This window comes from Alligator mississippiensis, chromosome 6 (assembly GCF_030867095.1).
Source record: "Alligator mississippiensis isolate rAllMis1 chromosome 6, rAllMis1, whole genome shotgun sequence".
Lineage (NCBI taxonomy): Eukaryota > Metazoa > Chordata > Crocodylia > Alligatoridae > Alligator > Alligator mississippiensis.
In genome coordinates, this window is record NC_081829.1 from 33040367 (window position 1) to 33063369 (window position 23003).

The 23003-nt window shown below is 41.1% G+C and overlaps 1 protein-coding gene across 10 annotated transcripts in view; it reads left to right on the top strand.

Moving 5' to 3' along the window:
* The window catches only part of ZMIZ1 (zinc finger MIZ-type containing 1), a 518414-nt gene that overhangs the window by 51424 nt on the left and 443987 nt on the right, over positions 1–23003 (top strand). For 7 of the 10 annotated variants that reach the window (XM_019497112.2, XM_014601448.3, XM_019497115.2 and 4 more), the window contains exon 2: positions 18510–18621. The exons of 1 other annotated variant lie outside the window; for it this stretch is intronic. The gene's annotated coding sequence lies outside the window, so the exon portion shown is untranslated. Of the gene's footprint in view, positions 1–10915; positions 11007–18509; positions 18622–23003 lie in introns of all 10 variants that reach the window. 2 more of the 10 variants (XM_019497114.2, XM_019497113.2) reach the window with 2 other exon arrangements.

Below are 23003 nucleotides of genomic sequence, written 5' to 3' on the forward strand. Positions count from 1 at the left end.
AGTTGAATGTATATGCTTTCTCTGCTACTTTAACTAATATGAGGATGCAATGTGCGTCATGACTTATAGTTCACTGTAAATTCAAGGGATCTTTAGGGTAATGGTTCTCAACCTTTTTCATACTGGGACCCATTTGCAAGATTGGCTTGTCCTGACCCACAGCCACCCCGCCACTTCCCCCAGTGCTGGCAGGCCCCTGCTCCCCCCCCCCCCCCCAAAACCCAGCCCTCCAACCCCTGCTCCCCATACACTTACCTTCAATCAGCTGCTGGGACTGCACCCATGACCCTGCCTGGCTGCATGCTGGCCACAAGCAGCTGCTTGCAGGATGGGATGTTGCCAGCCTTCAAGGGGAAACCCATATTTCCTGTGTTTTTCTGGCACTTGCTTGCAACCCTTTGAAATATTCTTATGACCCACAGGTACTGCTTTAGGGGTCTGATTGTTGGGTTTTTTTAGGTCTTACCTCTTAATGCATTGCAGACCTCACATATAAGTCTTTTCTGTTGGTTTTGGTTATTTTAAATACTTGTGTGTGTAAACCTTCCCTGCAAAGTTGTGCTGACTTGGTTACAGGCTCTAAGTTCATGTCAGGTTTGCGAGGAGCTCTTTACTATTCACACAAGCTGCTTCCTTGTGGCAGGTAGGAGAAAAGTTTGTGTGTCAAACCCACCTGGTTTTCTTGGCAGAGTTTTGGTTGAAATTCAGGTTCTTACATACCATATTCAAAGTCAAACTACATTGTGTGAACCCACACACACCAAACAGAAAAAGTTGCTGTAACCACAGTTTGACACAGCTCTAGTCATTGCGTTACCTATTGCTCATCAACTCTAATCTGTGCTCAGCGGCTTGTTTCCTCCCTTGTTGAGGTTAAACCTGTTTCAGTTTAGGAGTATGCTTGTGTTCTGAGATCAGTATGTTTCTAGAGACTCATTCAGTGTGTTGAAAAGCCTAGCAGGTTAGGTTACATGCACTGAAATTTGTTTTCTTTCTCCCTTAGTTGGTGTGAAGATTTTATTCAACTGAAGAATATTTAACATCTACAGATCTGTTTTCTAGTAAGCCTGAATCTTAGTACTACTGTGTTTGGCCACTTACTAAAAGCTTCCTATATTATTATAGAATAAGTTCCTTCCGTCTAATAAGTAAAAGTGAAAAGAGTGAGAGACTCCATTTGATGCTGCTTCTCTCTGTCCCCATGTGCTAGAATTGGATCAGGAAACCCTTTGAGGAAGTGTGCAGGTGGCTCAGGTTGAAAGGTTCAAAGTGCAGATGCTCTCTTGTTATAAGATGACAGCAGTTGTATTTGTGAAAGCACAGCCTTCTCAGTGCTGGTGAGCAGAGAGCTTGGCTATCAGACTGCAGAGCAGGTCTGTGTTCAGGGAAATGATTGGCAGGACTGGAACACAACTCATTATACAAGCAACAGAAGATAGGGGAAACATTAGTTTATGCCAATTCAAATTGCTCTGGTCCCTAGACACTTGGTGATGTGATCTGCCACTATGAAATATTCAAGTTTTAATCATCATTGCCTCATGGAAAAGCTGTAACTCACTCTCTTCTAAAATGTTTAGTGTCTGTTCTGTATAAATAAGTATGACTATAAATGGAGAATGCATGTAAATAAATATACATGTTCTATAGCTATAATTTGAGCTTAATTTTATTTATAATGTATGACACTGAGGTAGAGGTTAAGGCATCTTACTATAGCCCTAGGGTCAGACTTGGGTTGAAAATTGACCCCAGCTGACCAGCTGTAAATGAGCATAGATTGGTAGTGTTGTTGGAGCTGGAATGGTCCAGGAATTATGTAAGAGGCAAGTGTTTTTTTTTGGGTGATATCCTTTATTGAACCAACTGCATAGTTAGGATAAAGCTAGACAAGCTTTAAAAGGCAAGGTATTCTTCATCAGGTCATACAGATACCTGGTCATTTGGCCTGGTAGTTAAGGTGCCAACCAGGTGCTGGTGGCTATAGAAACTGATGTGTTTAACCATGCTAGCTCAATGGACTGCTAAGCTCTAGTGGAACTTTTCTTTGACCTTGATATGTATGACATCTTGATTAAGAGATTTATTTATCTGCTTTACAGATTAACCAACATTGTTGATGGAACAATGGATATTTGGTAGGAATAAGTTGGTGTGTTATGGCTTCCTGAAAAATAGAGTGTAGAACTGAATATCGTGAAAGCGATCAGATTAGTGATGAGTCATTGTAAACCACTTCCTGTAAGAGACTGGTTCCTAGTCAGGTTTACTGCAGTAACATAAAGATGTACGCTCAAACATTGTTTAAAAAAATCTTACTTTTATTAGTCAAACTCTGCCATATCTGAAACTGAGCTAGGGTAAAAAATATTTTTAGTTGTTTTGAAATCATACTGCCATTCTCCATTGCCAACTCAATTACTGAAGAATATTTAACATTTACAGATATATATTTTTTTCAATTGTCTTCTAGGAAGCCTGAATTTTTAGTCCTTCTGTGTTTGGCCACTGACTAAAAGCCTCCTATATCATTAAAGAACAAGTTCCTGCCATGTAATAAAATATGTTGAAAATTCTCTGTTATACAAACTTATTCAATAGCCCCATTTGAATAATACAAGTGGACTATGTTATTTTGCTTAGAATAGCAACACATTCACTAGATGTTGGAGAAATACTGCTTCCTAATTTTTACTCATCCACTGTGGTTTCGTCACTTATTGCATAATGTCACAAATATGCTTGAAGGGGGGTGGGGAAGTAGGAATGGAATTGTGCCCATTTAAATTCTTAATTGCATAAGAAAAATTCTACAAGGGCCCCATTCCCTTCTCTCCTTTTTTAACTTCCTATTTTAAAAAATTAGAATGTCAGACAAACTAAAAAGATTCATTGGTTTCTAGGATTGTGTCCTAGCACGATACCAAGAAAATTACCTGTTAGTATATGAGAGAGGAGAGGGTGGTTGACTCTTGGCTTCTATATTTAAGTGCTTATTTTGTCTAATCATAAGCATTCTACACGAAAAATAGTGTTTATTAAAGATTTAGCTTGTTCCCTCTTTCCCTTATGAATTGATTAAGATGTCTGATTGGTATCTCTGAGACGCCCCCAGGAAAACCATACTAGAAATAAAAATTAAAGTTCTGAATATTTTGATATAAAGTTTGATTTTTTTAATCCGGATGTTTTTTCCTGATCACTTTGAGGACTCTTGTGAAATCTAAATGCCAAACAGTCAGAATGGTGTCAGTTGTCTGAATTTTAACAGAAATATATATAAGGTGCAGGCAAAGCTATTTCGTTTAGATGAAAAATGCTGTTACTTGTTTTGCTGGAGAATCAAGTTGTATCATTAAAAAAAATAAATTCTAAGTTAAATCAATTTTCTGAAATTGCAGTCAGGTATCTGTATACAAAGATTAGATTTACTCAGAATCCTGTTTGCAGCAGGAAGGATTCAAATACTGTCTGATTTCTCTTGGAAGGTGCCAGGCTGTTGATTAGTATTGATTGCTGAAGGAATTGGCCACTTGACTAGGAGCTGAATCAAATAATCCCCTCGTTCTTGCTTTGCAAATCCATTGTCATGGAACAATCCACTCAGAAGCTTTGCATACACTCTCCAAGGTGATAGGAAATTCTCCCACGGATGGTTAAAATCTACACTATTCTGTTTTCTTGTTTTTTGTTTTTTAATGGTTTTAGCAAGTGATGGCTGCTGATCAGATTTAAATTAAAAAACAAACTCTCTGCCCAAATTCCAGCAGGATTTTATTTTGTTTTGCTTTGTTGTGTTTAAAGGCCAAGATGGGAGCTATGGACAAAGTATTTTAAAATGCCTGAGTAGCATGGGCAGAATAGGGTTTACGATTCTAAGTCACTTAAGCAGGTTTGAAAAGTGTATTCCATATCTAATTAGTCTCTTTTCCTCCAGAAACTTCCCAGCATTGCTGTTGGTGGTTAATCTTTTCTTTTAATGTAGGCCTCCTGCAACTAATAGGGCATCTACCACTGCGCTCAGATCTGGTAAAACTATGAGCCACCCTAGTCCTGTCTATACTAGAGCTCCCTGCTTCAGTTTACTGACATTGGAGATAGTAATAGCAATGATAGGCAGCTCTTGTTGGGTGAGAGTTGAAGGAAGCCAAGTGCAAACAAAGCTTTAGAGAGCAGTCAGTGCAGTGACTGCCTGTAAACCAAAATTTCCACACTTCAGAGACACTTAATGGTTTTGCCATTTTGAATTAACTCAAACTCCCAAGAGCACAATCATACTGCTTATATTGGTGTGAGTTTTGCCATTAAAGTAAAAAAGTAAGCACTGTTCACATCTGATGTAGAACATGGCCCTGGGTGCTTAGTCCTACTGACTGAACTATGCAGAGTCCAAATTAAGTAAGGGGATCCACCTGTGAGCTTTTAGTTTCAGCACAGGGGCTTGGGTTTGTAATGTCAGGTGCATGTAGCCTACCTCCAGAGTCTCTGACCCAGTTGGCAGTTAGCTAGATCTCTCCCTGATCCCTGACTCTCTCTCTCTACCCCTAATAATTGTCCAGTTGGAGTTTCATATAGATGCTCTAATTACATCCCCAGCTCCGCTCCTTTCAGTCATCAGGTTTAATTTATGTTACATTAATTTTAAAAGATTATCAAATGAATAAGTAATGAGCTAATATTTATTAAATAATAATTTCAGGTAATATTTTCTCTTGTTCTTATCAAACTTGTGAAAAAAACAATGTCTCCTTAGGATAAGTATTTGAAGTGAAAAGGGGAGCAGATTTTATTTATTTTTTTTAAATAACACAGTTTAATTAAATCTAATCCCCAGGTTTTTTTTTCCCTCTTTTTGAATTTCTGGGCCAGTCAATCTGTGTGACTCTTAGGAGTACCATTTTATTAGTGATGTATATAGTATCTAGATAAGCACTTTGTTTTCAAATTTGCACAACTTATTCTAGTTAAAGTTATTTTAAAAACCTGTGATTTGTGGAAGTAAGTTTTTCATTTATTAGGAGAGTGTAGAAAAGAAACTAATGAGACTGGGTAGACTAATTTTATGAATTATGTGCAAGTGCCACTGAGTAACTGCCATTATGCTTGCTTTGGGGAAGATGTGGTGGTGGTTTGTATAATGCTAGTTTCTGTATAAAGTTGACAGTTTCTGCTCTCTGTCTCTCAAAAAGATGTAGTGGAATTAAAAAAAAAAAAAGAGTATAAAGAGGGGCAGCAAAGATGATCAGTGGTATAGAACAACTGGGGTATCAGGAGAAACTAAAAAAGCTAGCACTCTTTACTTTGGGAAGGAAAAGGCTGAGGGGGGGATATGATAGAAGTCTGTAAAATCATGAAAAGGGCTGATAAAATTAATAAAAGACTGTTATTAACTAAATCTCAGAATACAAAGAATTTCACTGGTGGCCACCCATTTAATTGAACAGGAAACGGGTTTAAATGAAACAGAAGGAAGTTTTTTTTTTTTTATTTTACACAGCCCATAGTTAACTTGTGGAACTATAAGCAGAAGACAGGTCTTGTTGGGAGCTATTCAATAGAATGGTCAGGGTTGTATGGAAAAACAAAACTTTATGAGAAATGTTTATTTTATAGAAACTTCTATTTCTATCTAGAAGCATTATGACATAGAAAACCTTACCAGCTCTGCTTCCCCTTTTTTCAGCAAATGTACTTTTCTGTAGCTGACATAATAATGGTACCCACATCCCTGGTTGGTTGGTTTGTCTTTTTTGTCCCACCCCTTCTAGTTTCCACCACCTCTGGCACTTAAATCATGGTTTCTTCTATTGAAAACCAAATGTGGATATCAGCATCTAAAAAGGTCCATTTACACAACAAGATTGAGTAAATGAAATATGTGGTGATTAGTTATGGTCTTTTTGTCATAACATTACAGATATAATTTTATAACAAATCTGTTAAACCTATGTATGTAGAGTCAAGAAAAGAAAACTAGGACAAGCTTCTTGTGCCTAATGATTCAGATACATACCAATAACAATGTTGACCTGTGTAGACTCCAGGCAGCTAAAGTACAGAATAGCTATTATGGAACACAATAGAAGCAATGAAGGAAGAAAGTCCTCTTCTGTTAAAGTTAAAATCAGTGGGCAACGTGTAAAGACCTGAAGTCTTGATTTAAGGTAGGATTACAGAGCTACGTTTACCTTTATCCACACCCCCTAAGGTAGCAATTTGCAACCAAGGGGTGCAATCGCACCTGGCCCTGTTCCAGGAGATAAGCAGTTGTTCTTCCTCTCTCTGGCATTGGGTGCCCTGGAGCAATACCCATGGCTGCTCCCTACCCCCTGGCAGCTCCTGTGCTAGTCCCTGTTCTCCCAGCACTGTGTTGTGCTGCATGTACATAAGAGTGGACAGGTAGATGGGGGACTGTGGGGTTTCATTTTACAGTCTGCCTTATCCTCCATCCCTCCCCTCTCCTACCATGCTCCTGGGCCCATAGGGGCTGGATGAAGGGCAGTGCTTGCCCTGTTAGGTATAAACCAGGGGCTGGGAAGGGGTGGATAGTGGAAAAAGCACGTCACAGTGGGGTGCTTCCCACCCCTCCTCACCTGGCACAAACTAGATTCTAATTCATTGATTCTCAGCTGGGGTCCCCCTAAGTCCCGAACAATTATGAAGGGTGCATCGAAGTTAAAAGGTTGAGAACCACTGCTTTAAGAACTGTTTAATTTGGCTCTTTTCTTCTAATAATGTACCTGAGCAGTATGAGATGTTATCTTCACACTCCTGATCCCTAAAGACATAGGGAAAGAGCTTGAGGAGAAATGGCTGGGCTATCCTGTCCTGCCCTTCACGATTATCTTCCCATTGTATATTGGAGAAAATCAATACTTGCAAACTTCTTTGCAGACAAGGAGAGAGATCTACCCTGAATAGCTACTAGCCTGCATGTTAGGGCACTCACCTTGGGATATGAGAGACCCAGCTCTTGATACTTTCTTACATTATAGGCGAGTGCCCTAAACACTAGGCTGATGGTGATCTGGAGTTGATCTCTCTCATTTTTCCCTTGCTGCAGCCTTTTCACTTTGAATAAATAATTAAAAGTTTATGGGAGCAGCAGCTTGAACCTATACTAACTGCTCTGGACTTGCTGACAAAACTGTCACTGAGGTAAAGGAAAGTTTTCTGCAAAATTTCCCAGTCAGTGGAATAGATTGAACTGTAACTCAAATACCTGCTTTGTGGCCTATCCATTGTAAAGGAATGACTTCATGAGCATTATGTGAGAAGCAAGGATTTCTTTGGGTGATATCTTTTATTGGACCAACTGCTTAGTTGGGATAGTGAAATAAGCTTTCAAGTGCAAGACCTGAAGAAGTTCTTGCATTTGAAGGCTTATCTCACACTATTCCAACTAAAGAGTTGGTCCAATAAAAGATACCACCCAAAGAAATTCCTGCCTTTTACATAATTCCTGGACCATTACAGCTACGTTATTACCCTAATACTACCATGTATGAGCAGCTGAAAGGGTACAGAATAAAAGACTCCTCTCTAGACAGGCCCTGGTACATCTACCACACAGGAGATCCTGGGTTTGGATGGGATGAATATAGTCTCTCATTCAGCCTGACTGCTCAACATATGGCATTTCAATTCTGGTGGCGTCGACGCAGATAGCCATGGAGTTGTTCAAAGTGCAGCATGTCAGACCTGCCCTGATTTACATTAAGGATAGGCTAACGCATTTTTCTGGGATTGATGCCGGTCCCTAGATTGGTGTGAAAATTAGTGGCCATTGCAGTTCACTGTACTGATCACCATTAAATTTTGTACCAATATTGAGTGTATATTATGTAGTACATGATGCAAGATAAAAGCAATAATGGAACCATCTTGCATCTTCCATATTTTTACAAAAAAATACTGTATTTTCCATGAAAATCATTTTTGGAAGAAGTACATTGCAAATCAAATAGGTACATTTTGAAGAAATGTGGCACAGCCGTGCATTGATGCCGATTTGATGTAAATGCCTTTTTAACACTCTTGGCTGTAAACAAACACACTACAAAATATTTTCCTGTGATAGCAGCTTTTCCTGGCTGTTTTGGTATCAACATTTGGCATCATCTCAATATTTGACGCTGCATTCTTGAATCTCTTTCAGAACAACTCCATAGGATTTATATTTGGAAACAAATAAGCTTATGTCTCTTCCTTTTCTTTCTTTTATAGTAGTCTTACTATAATGTCTAACTTTTTCTAGCATGGATAGGCACTTTCTGATTCAGTTTTTAGACCTACGGAGATGGTATAGCTTTGTGAGCATTAGATATCTGTCTTGATAACAATGTCTCTTTGGGTCCTAGATTCTGGGAAGCAGGGTTCACATACATAATCCATATTCTGTGTTGACTTTTTGTGGGTAGGTCTACACTGCAACCCAAAGTTGTGATTGGAGTTTGTGTAAGTGTACCTCAGCAAGGTCAGGTATCAATAACACCCCAAGCATAGCAGTGCAGGCTTCAGCTTTCACCGCGCAGATCTACCCAAACCTGGAGAGTACAGTAAGTTCTGGAAGACCTTAATAGTGGTACCCAAGCTGGTCAGTTTTAAGCTAACTTGGGAAGATATGACTTGCAATTACTTCATTGCTGGATAGACATGATGTATCTGGTTTTCATGCATGTATCTGGGAGCTTAGGTACATCTGTGAACACTGCAGTCACACCTTTCGTTTGCAGAGTAGACCATATGTATAGTTGCTATAGTTCGCTTCATCTAAAATAAACCAGCTGTTTCTGTGGAGTTAGTGTTGATGATGAAGACTGGAGTCTTCTGTTTATCCACAATGTGGACAGTGACCTTGCCAGTATGGCAAAATTAAACCTATATGGAGACAGAAATTCCTTTATATGAAGAATTTCAAAATTTAACAGAAATTCAGGTAAATGTCTCCAAGAACAACACCTTCCATCCCCCAAATTCAAATCTCTTAGAGATTCTTGGGGGTGGGAGGAAATATATAGGATTGATACACATGTTCAGTTTTTTGGCCCAGTCCTCAAAGTTGTGTTTCCTGGACAATATTGATTGTATTCAACTCCTGTGTTTAAGCTTTTGGGGGTCTTAAATAAGGGGTAATGGATGTAGATAGCCCCTTACTAGGGACTACCCCCTGTCCCCTGTGTTGTAATATTTTGATTCGATTTACTATTACTATTTAGTTTAACCCCCCTATCTTTCTCTTCCTCCTTCTCTGCCTCCTACCCTGCCTTCTCCCTAGTGCAATGGAATACTTTTCTTCTTCATCCACAGAAAATGAATTCATGTCTTCAGGATTTGTACTCTTTGCACTGTGCTATGTGATAGCTACCCAGCGAGATGCTCAAGTGGAAACTGCATTAATGATTGATAAAAGCTGAGAGCTGTTTAAATTTTTTTCTTATTTAATTGCTATCAATAATTTAATGCACTTACTGTATGTTTTTAAGAAATAGCACCCATTTTACAGGCTTAGGTTTAACAGGCTAAATGATTCTAGCTTCAAAAATATTGCTTTCAGGGTCAAGGGGTTTCCCTTTCTGAATTAAAAAAAAAAAAAAGAAGAAAATCTGGGGCTTAAAATGCAGACAGATCTCCTGAAACAAAGGTTTCAGCGTTCTGTTTTTCAGCGTCCTTTAATTCTGTTATAGCAAGATAACTGCTTTTCTGAGTCACTGAAAGCAGTTGCAGAATTAAATAGGAACCTGTCTCCTGTCATGTTAGCATGCTGCCCATCGATAATGGAAAGCACAGAAGGTTGACAAGGAGTAGCTAATAGGGAACCCCGAGAGAAGGCTGCTCTGTGGACAGTATCCATGTGCCTGACATTTCTGTCTCTTACATTTATAACCTAGGGCCCCAGTCCCATGGAAATAGTGTTGTTTTAGGGCTAGTCTATGCTGCCTCCTTGCTAAGCCCGGAAGTGCTGCTGTGAAGCATGTCCTGCCTGCTCACCCCTACTTTATTAGCATGACATCCTAGAAATGAAGCAGCTGCCTTACAGTGGCCCTAAGTACACACGAGAACTGCGTTGGTGGGGGATATGCTCAAGTCCACTCTTAAAACAGGAGCGTTGCTTCATTTCCAGGATTTGTCATGCACAGAGCAGGATTGAGTTTGCTGAGCTTGTTTCATGACCTCAGCACCAAGTGGTGTAGATAAGGCCTTCATTTCTTTATAAATATCCTATAATCAAACTGCCACAAATGGGGAGAAAAAGGAGAGAGAGGGAGAGTCAGGGCATTACCTTTAGCTCAAGCTATAGGATCAACTAATTCTAGCATGGTAGCAAAACTCCACACTGGATAGATAGGAAATTAAGAGGAGGGGAGAGAAATATTTGGCCTGGGTATTTTTGGTCTCTGCATCTTTGGAATTCTGCAACATGCTGAACAGTTTCTGTCATCTTGTGGAGTGTGAAGCACTTGGCACTCACTGGATTTTGCTTTCAAAGCCTTGTGAGTAAAATATACATGCTGCAACACGCTCATACTTGCCTTGGGTAGTATATAAGTTTTGTTGGTGGTGAAGACCAATTTAATTTTCTTTATCATTCTTGTTGGTCATTGTGGTTAAGGCTGGGTTTGTGCTTGGGATGATACATTTTAATGATGAGTATATAAATGTTCAGGAGTGTGTTTCTTTAACCTTTAATTTATTTTGCATTAAAATGGATTTCTTGTCTCTCTTTTCTGTTATGCTACAAAAGCATGCAAAAGAAACAGGTTAGTCTCATGATGCATGTAGGGGCATTATCATTTATCGCATGAAAGCAGCCAAAAAGAATCCTAAAACAAATACCCTTGTTTTTTCATGCACCTAATAGAATGGCAAAAGAAAATTGAATAGAGATGGCACTTTAATTGTTAATTCAAACCAGTTCTGTACCTTTTTAGAACCTGAAATCCATGCAAGTGAAGCCCACAGTGGTACAGACTTCTGGTGATTGTCAAACCAGTTGTTCAATGGAGGTAAGCAGATCAGGGATGGGAAGTATTCACAAACTCTACATTGTATTTCATTTGATGGTGTTCATATCTTCTGTTTTCATTTCACTACATTTTAAAAAAAATTTGGCTCGTTACACAAATAGTGGAGGTAGAAGTTTGATGTTTGCACACACCGGTACTTTGTGGAAAGACTACTGAATTATATTGATGAGCAAATGAGTACATTCAAGCCTGTGTACAGTTAGAGCATGTACACTTGTGCATCAATACTCAATATTCCACATTTTGAAACAAATAACACTTTTTTTTTTTACCAAAAAAAGAAAAGAAAAAATGTTGACTAGTTCTATCAGACCTACTTTATATTAAATTGGTGTATATGTGAATTGTTATGTTACAGAGTTATAGATATTAAAGATCAAGGTGACATTAGGAATATTTAAGGATTCATGTTCCAAAGGAAGTATGGTAATATCCCTTCCTTGGAGACTTCAGGAATGAGTTCCAGGCCTAGAATTTGTGTAAAGGTGCTGTCAACATACATAGACAAAGAAGAAGCAAGAAAGTGCAGTCTGATGGAACCAGCTGTATGTAGGTGCATGTGTCTGTCCCTGTGGTCAGATGGTTACCTACAGACACTGTGGAGTGGCTGATAACTTTAGTGTAGTGGATCTGATCTCGATCCACTGGTAGATCTTGGAGCCTCTTGCAGCAGATCTTGAAGCCTTTTGGAGTTGATCCGAGGCTGAGGTGGGAGGCCGAGTGTTTGCGTGCATGCATGCATGCATGTGCCGCAGCCCAGCAGGTCACTCTGTTGGAGAGGGAAGGGGTGGGGGCTAGATTGAGGCCCCTGTGGTGAGGTACAGTACTGCAGAGGCAGGAGCAGGGGTAAGTTGTGGGGCCTTGGCCGGCTGGGACTTACCTGCTGGGGAGGCCCTCAAATAATTTTTTTTTCCCCTTGCCTCAATCTGCCCTCCCCCCACCCACATTCCGTCCCACAGACTTACCTGCTTGGCAGGTGGGGGGGTGGGGGTGGTGCACGGTAGGTCTTGGGTTGCTTTTAAATGCCAAAGGTGATCTCCTGCTTAAAAAGTTTGGAGACCCCTGCTTTAGTGATTGGGAAACAGTGGCAGAGATTAGTAGATTTAGTAAAGGTATATGAGGAGATGCATGAAGTTGTTTTAAGAAACGTTTAATAGGAACTTGTAAAAGGACACATTCAGGAAGGGTTTCTGCATTTTGCCATTTCAAGTCATGTAGAATCCATGATAATTTTTTTTCAGAGTCTTTTTTCTCTCTGCTTTTATGGTAAAAAATTTAAGTCCCTTCTCCCCAATAAAATTTGAATGGTGATTAATGAAATAGTAATTTTGATTAGCTCTCTCAGATGAGGAGAGTGAAAATAAGCATTGAAGGGGAAGGAATTCTTACCCACCCTGTATAAAACTCTTAGAGAAAAGATGCCTTTGTTAAATGTTCAAAATTTCCTCCAAGTACACACCTGAAACCCTGAAGAAGTTCTTCAAGAAAAACAGTGGAAGATGAGATTGGATATTCTTCATATTTCAAATGGGAGAGAGAATGGAAAACAAGAAAAAATATGGGGATGAGTGTCCGAGAGGCACAGCCCTTTTATAGAAGTACTGGACTAAGACCTTTCTACTTGATTTCAGTTCCTGGATATTCAGCAACTTTCTTGTGCGGCACTGGGGCAGATCATTTACTCTCCCTCTGTCTCTGTTCCCCATCTGTAAAATTGGCAGAAGTGCTTCCTTTCTCTCACTCTGTGTCTTGCATATTTAGTTTGTAAGCTCTGCACTTCAAGGACTGTTTACTTTGTGCTGTATCACAATGGGGCCTTGATCTCAAGTTAGTACTGATATATGTGATAAATGTTTGGCAGTAAGGCAAGAAAACACAGTAAATTGGATCTTTTGGACTTGTCTTGTGTATAATAAATAATCAGATCACTTTTTAATACACCTGTTCTCCAAACCACAACCTTTTCAGCCAAAGCCTTGCTGCAGTGAGAGAGAATGATGAGAGCTAGAGAAGAATATGCAACTATGCTCTTCAAAAAGCTTATAGAAGGAAATACCAGAGAATAATTCCCCCTTGAATTTTCAGTTGGACAATTCAGGTACCAAATTTACTTGATTCCAAGATAAGGTTCCCCCTTGCCCTCATTTTAACACACGGCAGAAAAGCCCCTAGTCTTGGAATCAAGTATGAGGTGGTGTGGGAGAGGGGAGGTGGTGGATGCTGCATCTCTGGCTCCGTCCCTGACCTGGGGTTATGGCCAGAGTTGCAGCTGCTGCCCCTCACTGCTGCCTGTCCCCCCTCCCCCCACCTTCACCCCACCCACAGACTCTTTCCCCATCTTCCCCTTCCCTTCTGCCTCAGGCCCCCCACTCCCTCCACATGCCATTCTCCCCCCCCACCTCCTCCCAGCCACCTACTCTTCAGTAGACTCCATCCCTGTCTGCCCTGGGGCATGCAGCATCTCCCCAGCCCACTTTGGTAGCTGTGGTAGTAGCAGCCATTGCGGGGTAATGCGGGGGGGGGGAGGGGAAGTGGAGGACCTGAGACTGCCAGGAGCAGGTAGCAGGGAGAACAAGTGCCAGGGGGACAGGCAGCAGGGGCAAGCATTTCTGGTTTCGAGTTTTTGGTTCAAGTTCTAACTAATAGAAATTATTTTGCATAGGTTGAGAACTAATGAAATCATAGCTCAATTTGCAGCAGCTACAAGCTTAATTTTAATTAAAAAATTATGCAAGATGATGACTGGCCTCATGGGTGATTGGTGCCTCCTGAGTTGGGGGGGGCACCTGCAGAAGCCACCAGCAGTGTCGGCAGTAGGGATGGGGCTGGTGAGCGCCTGCAGAAGCCGCCAGTGGCGTTGGCGGTAGGGCCGGGGCTGGCCAGCACCCGTAGAAGCCACTGGTGGTGTCGGCAGTGGGGACGGCCCTGTCATGGGGGCACATGCCCCCCTGTGGTCCCCCTACCAGTCGCCTACAACTAGCCTAAACTGATCAAAGAAATCTACAATTGCTGACCATATGAGACAGCCTGTGTTGTAAAGATATGCCTCTTCCTTTTCTTTATTATTACTTAATGCATTTTACAATGAATATTTATTTTTGTAGGTCAGTGTTGATTCCTGTCTTCTCTGCTTCTGTACTTTTTTTATTTTTTTTTATTGTTTATACAAATTATGATTCTGCTCTTGAAAGAGATCCAATGACCAGAACTATATACCAAAGCTTCATTAGGTAGGGTTCCCCTCATCTACTTTGCTGTGGGTACCAGTTCTCTTAGTGCCCAGGGTAGTGGAAAGAAGGCAGTGACTCAAAGTCCTTCATGACAGTTATGACAGAGTCTCATCTTCCTGAGCATGTTGTTAATGAAGGTTTAGTGCCTGGCACTTTAATTTTGATTTATGTTGGACTGAATATGTCCTGCCCCCCCCCCCATACATACTGGTCTGTCTTCAGATGCTCTTATATTGTTTTTTTCCTGTGGTGTAGGAAAATGAAATGGTGTTAAAGCACATCATATCTGACCAGCACAGCAACCGCATTCACCTGACATGCGTGCGTGTGTGTGTGTGAGAGGAAGGGGTTGTTAGTAGAGACTTTTTATCATATTGTTGGCAAGTTTCTTTTTTCTTTAATAATTAAAAATGAAAGAGTGGGACTGATTTGATTTGTATCGCTAGCAAATGCAAAACAAGTGTGTGTGTTTTCACTTGCTGCCTTTCTCAACCTGGCCTGTGCTGAGTCGGTCAGTAAGTATTGATTCATGCACTGCCTCAGGAAGTACAGATGTCAAAACCAATTCATCGAGGGTCATTTCTTTTCAGTTCTCTGCAGTGAACGCGCCAAGGTTCCTCCTCCCTCCTGTATTTTTTTCTTTAAAAAAAAACCCCCAAACGATATCACATTTTAAGCACTCCAGATGCTGGGGGGAAGTCACTTGCCAGCAGTTCAGTGCAAGCAGCCATGGAATCTGATGTTAAGCAGGGATACAATGGGCGAACTAAGAAGACTGTGTATAATTTATGCTTTCCTATTATGTAGGAGAGTTTGATTTTTGGAGAGGTAGTATGCTTTAGGACAAATAATTTTGTATCCTGGAATCCATCACTCTGCTTCACTGGATTACTTTGTCTGGGCCTATATCAAATGGACAGATGAAACAAGACAAGAGCAGGAGACATTTTGAACTGGTGATCTTGTTCATTCCTTCTCTCTCTTTCTCTCTCTTTCTACTGTATGTAGTCTGAGTGTCTGTTCCACCATGATCTTTGTTTGGTTTTTCATTGTTTATTTACAACACCGTTGTTATTTCATGAATTCTTTAGGCCATCATGTATCTAGGGGGGAAACAAGTCAGAATTGTCCTTGCCATTTTAAGCCCCTCTGGCAGGTAGACATATAAAAAACAAAGACATGTAAAAAACAAAGTTTTAGCCCTCCTGGGAAGTGCAGAAGCTGCAACATTTTAGAATTGGAAAGACCAGCCTCTACACATTGGTTCTTAGAACAGATTTCCTTATGGTAGAGTTGCCTTAGGGTTTCTGTTTCCCCCACCTTTCCTATTTGCTCAGTTCCCTTGCCTAAGGGTTCCAAGATGGCAACCCCCTCCCTTCCCAAAAGGAGTACTTCTGGCACAAGGGGAGGGACTTCAGGTGGCAAAGGTCAGGGGTTAGGGACAAGACTTTCAGTCCCAAGATGACAATCAGGAGTGGGGCATCTATTGAGGGGTGGGGCTATCCTTGTGGCCCTCAACAGCTCACTAAAACTTGTTAAGAAGCCCTCCAGCTGAAATAATTGCCCATCCCTGCATTAGATAAAGATGATCCCTTTACTAAGGTCAAGATCAAGTGGCACAATTAGACCCTTGTAGATGCTAAAAGTCACTGATTATTCTGCTAGGGAAATCCAGGGTAGTGGGCACCTTTTCTTCAATCTGATAATTTGCCATTTGATTGATTGATTGATTGATTGATTGATTTTTTGCTAGAGACAGTTCATTAAGTATACTTCAGGTCAGGGAAGCACAGATTTGTATGCTCCTTCTAGCTGACAAGTTTAAACACATTTTAGAGTTAAATTGTAGCAAAAAATTTGAAGAGTTCTCTCTGTCTGTCTCTGAAGAACTTTGAGACTTTCTGCAATATATTTATTATTCACTTTTTATTTTATCTCTCTTGTCTTTTTTAATTATTTTTCTATTAACTTAAATGTGTGTCTTTTGGAGAAATGGGAGAGATCCAGGAAATCTGGGATCCAGTTGGGATGGGATCCAGCTGAAGTTCTATGAGAAACTAACTGAGTTGAGAATTATTTTTGGGGTACAGGTGAGGCAGGAGTTAATTTTGGCTGGGTGGTTCTGCAACTGTGCTGTGGATAGCCATATTTAGATCTCTAGTTGTGGCAGATAGAGCCTTTTTTGAGGGAGGAATTAAAGTTTTGTGGGACTGTATCTGGGAAAACTTGTTTTATGAACTGGCATCTGTAGTCTGGAAAATATTTATTGGCTTGTTTCTTCTGATCTTGTTTTCTGGTATTTTAATTTACTAGTCAAGGTTTCCTACAAGGAAAAGAGTTCTATATTCTGGAAAGAAAATACATTTTAAAATTTTAAGTTGTAAATGGTCATATCCATCATTGCATTTGTTTCCTGATAGGAGTGTGCAGACACTTAAATGAACCTTCTTTTCATTTTTTGGGGGAGGAGGGGGATACCTGTATCTGTATATATCTTTGTGTATTTGATGTTGAAATTTGCATTCCACCTTGTGACAGGGGGCACGCTCGGAGCTGGATCTCATGCTCAGCCGCCCACCTGTCTCTATGGGGCAGTCCACCCAGTTTTTCCTGCCATGACTTTCCTGTTCCTATAAGCTAGTGGAAAATGTGGGAGACTGCTCATTACATGCCCTAATGCCAGGGGGCACTATCTCTGGCTCTGAGCCTTCCCTACACCACAGCCCATGCCTCGCAGATGGCATTCATGGTGACATTATGCTTCTGGCCTGGAGCTGGGCCAAGTTTAGCCCTCACTGTCAGGCCTCTTTCACACACACAGTCACTCTGCCCTCCTCCCACTAGGGCCTTTTGCACTCCACCCCCTCTCACAGGGTCTCCCTCGAATTGACAACTTGTTCTGCCCTGCTTCCTCTTACAGCAGCTCCTGTAGGCCATTGGCTTTATCTGGATCACGCTTTGGATGGCAGACATACGGTCTCTTGCGCCTCTCCTGTGACACTCACCTGGGTAGTGGCTAGCCAAGTTCCTGACCTGGACCAAGCTTGCCCCAGCCCCTCCTGGGGCAGCTTTACAGAAACCTACACAAATGCACACTGAGCCCCCGGCCCCACATACTGGGCTCCCAGCCCTCTGTTTCCCCTTTCTGGGGCTCCAAACTTCTCTCACCTTGCTCTCCAGGGGGTTGGCCCCTGTGTTGCCCTTCAGGCTGTCCCACAGCCCTACTCAGCACACCCCCTTGGGCTGCCCTTCAGGCTGACCCACAACCCTACTCAACCCTTTTCTAGGCCCTCACTACCACCCCCTCTCTGGGGTTACACATCTCTCCCCTCCTCTGGGACTCAGGGCTTTCCCTCCCTTGTGGAGGCTCAAGTGGCCACAGCTGTGCCTGGCCCTGCCTGGGTCTTACACTCTCTTTGGGCTCAAGTGGTCATAGCCATGCCTGGCCCCCTTGTATCCACTGTGTTGTAGGGGCTAGGGGTTAAGGCACCCTGACCCACCTTTTATCAGGGTGGTAACTGGCCCAGCATTTCCTGGAGACTCCCATGCCACCAGGAGCCCCACCAGGCCACCCTTCCCCAGCAGGGTGCAGTTTTAGGTTGTGCCCAGCCGGAACCAAGAGCCTCCTGCTCCTACCTGCTAGATTTCCCATGCGGCTCAGCCAGGCGATGTTTCTGCCTGGCTGCCAGCAGCAAGCTGCTGTGTTTATATAGGCAGCTAGTTTTAACATGACTGCTGCAATTAAGCACCTGCTGGCTGCTTGACTCAGCCGTTGATGTGGTAGGCACTGCAAGTGTACTGCCACACACCTATTTTGCCAGTAAAAGTGGCATGTTCAATATTCACAGAAATGGCCCAATTGGGACTGAAGCAAGTTTATTTAAAAATTAAAGCAAAAACTCATGAATATTTTTGACTGTCCCTTTCATACATTGTCTGTGGGTTTATTTTAGCTCTGTTGTCTTGCTCTTTCTTTCCTTAAATTTGTGGTTTGTATAGATCTCCAGCAGTTGAGATGACTGTATCTGCATTTTTATTAACAGGTGACTTGGTTTTCAGTCTTTGCTTTGGTTTGATAGCAGGGTGGACAACCCCTACCTGCTCCATATACATCATCTGCTGATGTATGTGGGACTGTAGAAGGAGAAATACCATAACCATGCTAAAGGATTTGTTTGTAAACTGCTACTTCATCAAACAATGTTAAAGCTGCTAAAACTTAACTACCCCCTTACTTTCTTTTTTCTCTTAGGAAATACTGTGCCTTATGGACACAGACATCAGTCCCTGCTCTTTTTTCCTCATCTGAATTAGAAGCTCCAGGAATGTGCTAATTGGCGGCGGCCTCGTTAGAGGGGCAAAAGGTAATTCTTATCTGCCTGCTTAGGTGTCCTGCCTGTTAAATTTCATTTAGAAATTAATTTAATTTAGGGAAATGAGAGCAAGGTTAAAAATGCTTGTCTGTGGATTTTTTTGTAGATTATCTACCTCATGTTGATCACTTTCCAATTAGATGTATTAATTTTACCAAGCAAAGAGAAGTTTCTGTACATCTTCAAAAACACCTTCCTGCTCCTGTTTCTTTAGATACAGTTTATACTGAGAAATTGCACAAGATTTGTTTGAAACTTGCAGGGGTAAGGGTGTGGGGAAAATACTTAGTGTGTTGTAGGTAGCCTGGCACAGTTGTGATGATGGAAGGATTTAGTCCATCTGGAAGATGGTGGGGTGCCAAAGCTAGTGTCAGGGTAGTAGTCTCTTAATACTGTCATTTTATTCCATACCCTTGTGCAGCCCTGCCTAGGCCTTCTGTGCTCAGTCAATGGCATGATGGCCTTCACAGAACAAAAAGAAGGCCAAAAGGTCTCCATTTGGACAATGTCAGTTCAGGTAAAAAAAGTGCTAGAATGAGGCTTTCCTTGAGATTTCATATGTATCCAGTTCCTTCTAGTTCCAGACAGAAGTGCCAAAATAGGATAGATGAGGGATAATGTACAGTTGTTTTTCTTGTAGTCATCCTTAAAAATTAAATTCTGTGGCTATATCTGGTGAAGACTTTCTTGTAATCCTTATGTTTCTTTCTGCTTTCAACCATATGATTTTTGTGTCATGTTCCCAGTTGATACCAAAATGAAACATTACCCTGTAAAAATAACCATGGACAACAGCTCAATTAATATAATTTGGGGTGCAAAGTGTAGGGTGCGCACATGATACATATTTAAAATTGGACTAAGTGCAGGCACCCCCAGATAAAACTTGCAAACCAGAAAGGTAAATTTGCCTCTAGCAGATCTCTCCCATATTTTGCCCCCCTCACGTTGTTGACAATGAGGAAACAAGCAAATCCTTTTCATGTAAGAGTCTCTGGTGATTGGTGGGCTATCTTCTAGAATGAAGCAGCGGATTTATTGGGTTAGTATTTCTTGGGGAGCTTCAATTGAAACTAACAGAGACAAGTAAAATCCTTCAGACCAGTTGAAGGATTCTAATAGCATCTCCTGGAATTTCCCCAGGGTCCCTTCCAGGTAATTACCTGTCTATCACTTTGTCTCCTATCTTTTAAGGAAGGAGTAGTGCCTGGCACCCAGACCGCTAATCTTTGTTCCTATAGAAAAGTAGGTTTTACTTCTCCCTTTCTTGTGCATCAAAAATGGCATCTGGTTCACTAAATCTTTGTAAAAAAAGCTGATAGCTTTTCTCCTGGGCTGCCATACTGAATCAATGGGGATTGCCTGGCTGCTTCAGACATGCATTTGCTGACCCATAAGGCACAGAAGTGGCTTTAGTGGGGAAAGGAGCTGAGAAGAAGGTTCCAAAACTCTTACTTCCCATAAGTATTCCTTATTAGAACTCATGAAATGTTTATTGCAAACCCAGGATTTTGGGGTCAGTTAACAAAGATGCTGTGCAAGCCTTGGTGAGCTATAGCTGCTGCGAAGCTTGATGCTTTCTGCTTGGGTTCATTTACAGTTTGGGATCCTTTAAACTTCACCAGGACTAGGTTCATGCAAATACAAACCTCTAGGTTTTTGCAGGTCTGCTCACATTAGTCTTGTTGTATGCCCTAACCCCAGCGCAGTAGATTAGTTTTCACTGGAGACTTTCTTTTACCCTGTCTCCACTTCCTGCCCTTGGGCTGTTGCCATCTCTTGCCAGGGCATGCTGTCTGTCTCTTGCTAGTGCTTCATACTTGTTGAGGTGATACCCAATTTTACTGTATTGTTATCTTACTTTATTGCTGCATGTAGACAATATTTATCCTCCTCTCCTCAGCAGGTTTTATAGCAGGGGCTATGGCAGTGATTCTCAGCCAGCATTCCAGAGAACCGTAGGCCTAGGGTACTATCAGATACTTTTAAGAAAAGTGCTGTGGGGTGCCACACAATATGAGCAGTGTCGGGTATATAAACATCTGCACATGCTTTACAAGATAAACCCAGAGATTTCCAATGGAAATCAAGGGTGTCAAAACCGTTCTGATTTGTTGTGGTCTTACTGAATTCCATGCAAGAGCTCAAAAATTGCTCCATGGTCAAAAATGAGTGAAAGCTAAGGGATAGTCTTTTGCAAAAGGTGCCCTTAGTGTAAAGAGGTAGAGAATCATTGGGCCAAGGCGTAAGCACCTTGTCTCGATATGCTCCTTTTTGTGCATTCAATCAAAGTGGCATGGAAGTGTCTGGAGACGCCAAGTTGATATTCAGTGATATCCTGTTCCAGCTGCTTCAGTGACTCGGACTCCCAAGAAACATATATTGTTAACCCCCTGCATAGTGCCTTGATGTACCATGTGATTTAAATGCCTGCATATGTATGGTATTTAAGCAGCAGAACCTATACTATGACATCGTGTCATCCCAACTGCATCTCTTGGGGTAAAAAGATTTGGGAGAAAAGCTGGACATGGCAGTGAAAATTGAGAATCAGAGCAAAAGGGAATTTTTCTATGTTGAATTAAAACATTTGGGGGAACATGAGGGTGGGCATAACTTTGCTGGGCTTTGGAAGTGTTTAATGGGGAAAAAGTCAAACTGATAAGTAACCAAAAATTGATTTAATTTAATTTTACTGTTTTGTTGCTCTTTGTATATTGTTATTTTGTATAGTTACCTGTATTTTGTCTTCCTTCTCTCCAACTAAATTGTAAGAGGAGCAGAAATGCTTTGAGAACACTGTACATACAGATCAAATGCGTTTATTATCATCACACATAGAATAATAAGAAAAAAGGTTTGCTTTAAAAACTAAAACAGAAGTATCCATTTTTTCTCTCCTCTCTATCTGAGCCATCTCCAGAAGAAAGGTGATATTGCTTCTAGCTAACATTTATGGTGGGTGACACTGTGGTATGTTAAACAGTGTCTGTAATAACTTATCTGTCGGTGGTAAGCTTAGTGTGTTTATATTTCTCTTTTCCTACATAAATCAAGTTCATAGCTTTTGAGACTTTGAGCAGTGTTTCAACAGGCTGTTTGTTTAATGTCTTCATTTTTTATCAAGAGCCTTTAAGATAAGTTTTGGGTTAGAATTTCTAATTCAGCAAACATATCCAGTGTCTATGAGACTTTTATACAGCACCTAACTAGGAGCATCATAATAAGTTAACAGCATGGCTTGTTGTAGGACCAAATTTCATAGATCCCTACTCTTCTTGCAGATCTTAAGCCTTGATTCAGTCCCATATCATTTCACTGTGCAGAGCCTGTAAATTAAGCATGTGTGTAAGTGCTCTGGTGAAAAAGGATGGATGTAAATGATTTCCTAAACAGGGGCCTTAGGCAAGGCTTTCCTACATCATACATGTTAAACTTTAGTGCTTTCACAGCAGTATTTGGATGGGGAAGATGAGCACTTGATAGAGATTTGTTTTCTCTGTCTGTAAGCACCCCTCCCCCCCCCCCGGGCTTCTGAGGCAGAAAGTTACCATATGAGACAGGAGAGAGCCTCTCTGCAAACTGCAGTTGTCTAGGTTTGTTTGCTTGTTTTATGCTGCCTTTCCTAAGGAATGAAAGGGAGTAAACATGCAGTGAGGAGAAGGAAGAGAATGCCAAATGGAGAAAACAGTTTGTCAGACAAGCTTTTGTGGAATATTTGGTGGCTGGACATCAGCATGATAGACTAACTAACCCATGCTTTTTAGAGAGATCTATAACTTTTATGTTTGTGTGCATTTTAAGTGAGCTTTTAAAAAAAGCAGTAACAATGAATATTCATCACATTTTCAACAACCGGACAGGAATTTTAGTCTGCTTTTTCTGTCAGGAAATATAGGTTCATTGAAACTGACACCAACTGTAGTCGTGGGATTTTCTTGGCTGGAAAAAAAAATCAGTGTTACAGCAACCCACTTTTTAACTGAAAATTAAATGTTTCCAATCTAAATGACTGAATTTTAAAAGCTGATGCTGTAAGGATGATAATGTAAATGAAACTTTTGCAATGTTTCCGATTTGTCATTTTGTCAAAATCTGATTGAGAGATGTTCTCTCCTCATCCAAGATGGGACAAATTTTCTGAAATCTCAAACTCCTCATAAGGGAAAGCAGTTTCCTTTTCAGCTTTTCACTTGTAAAATTGTGTCTGTGTCCACAGCCAGCAAAGCAAATAAAACTCTGGCTTGCATCTATCGATGCATCTCAAGCAAGACCCAAGAAGTCATTCTCTCACTGTACTTGGCCTTGGTGAGACTGCAGCTGGAGTACTGCATCCAATTCTGGGCTGTACACTTTAGAAAGGATGTGGAGAA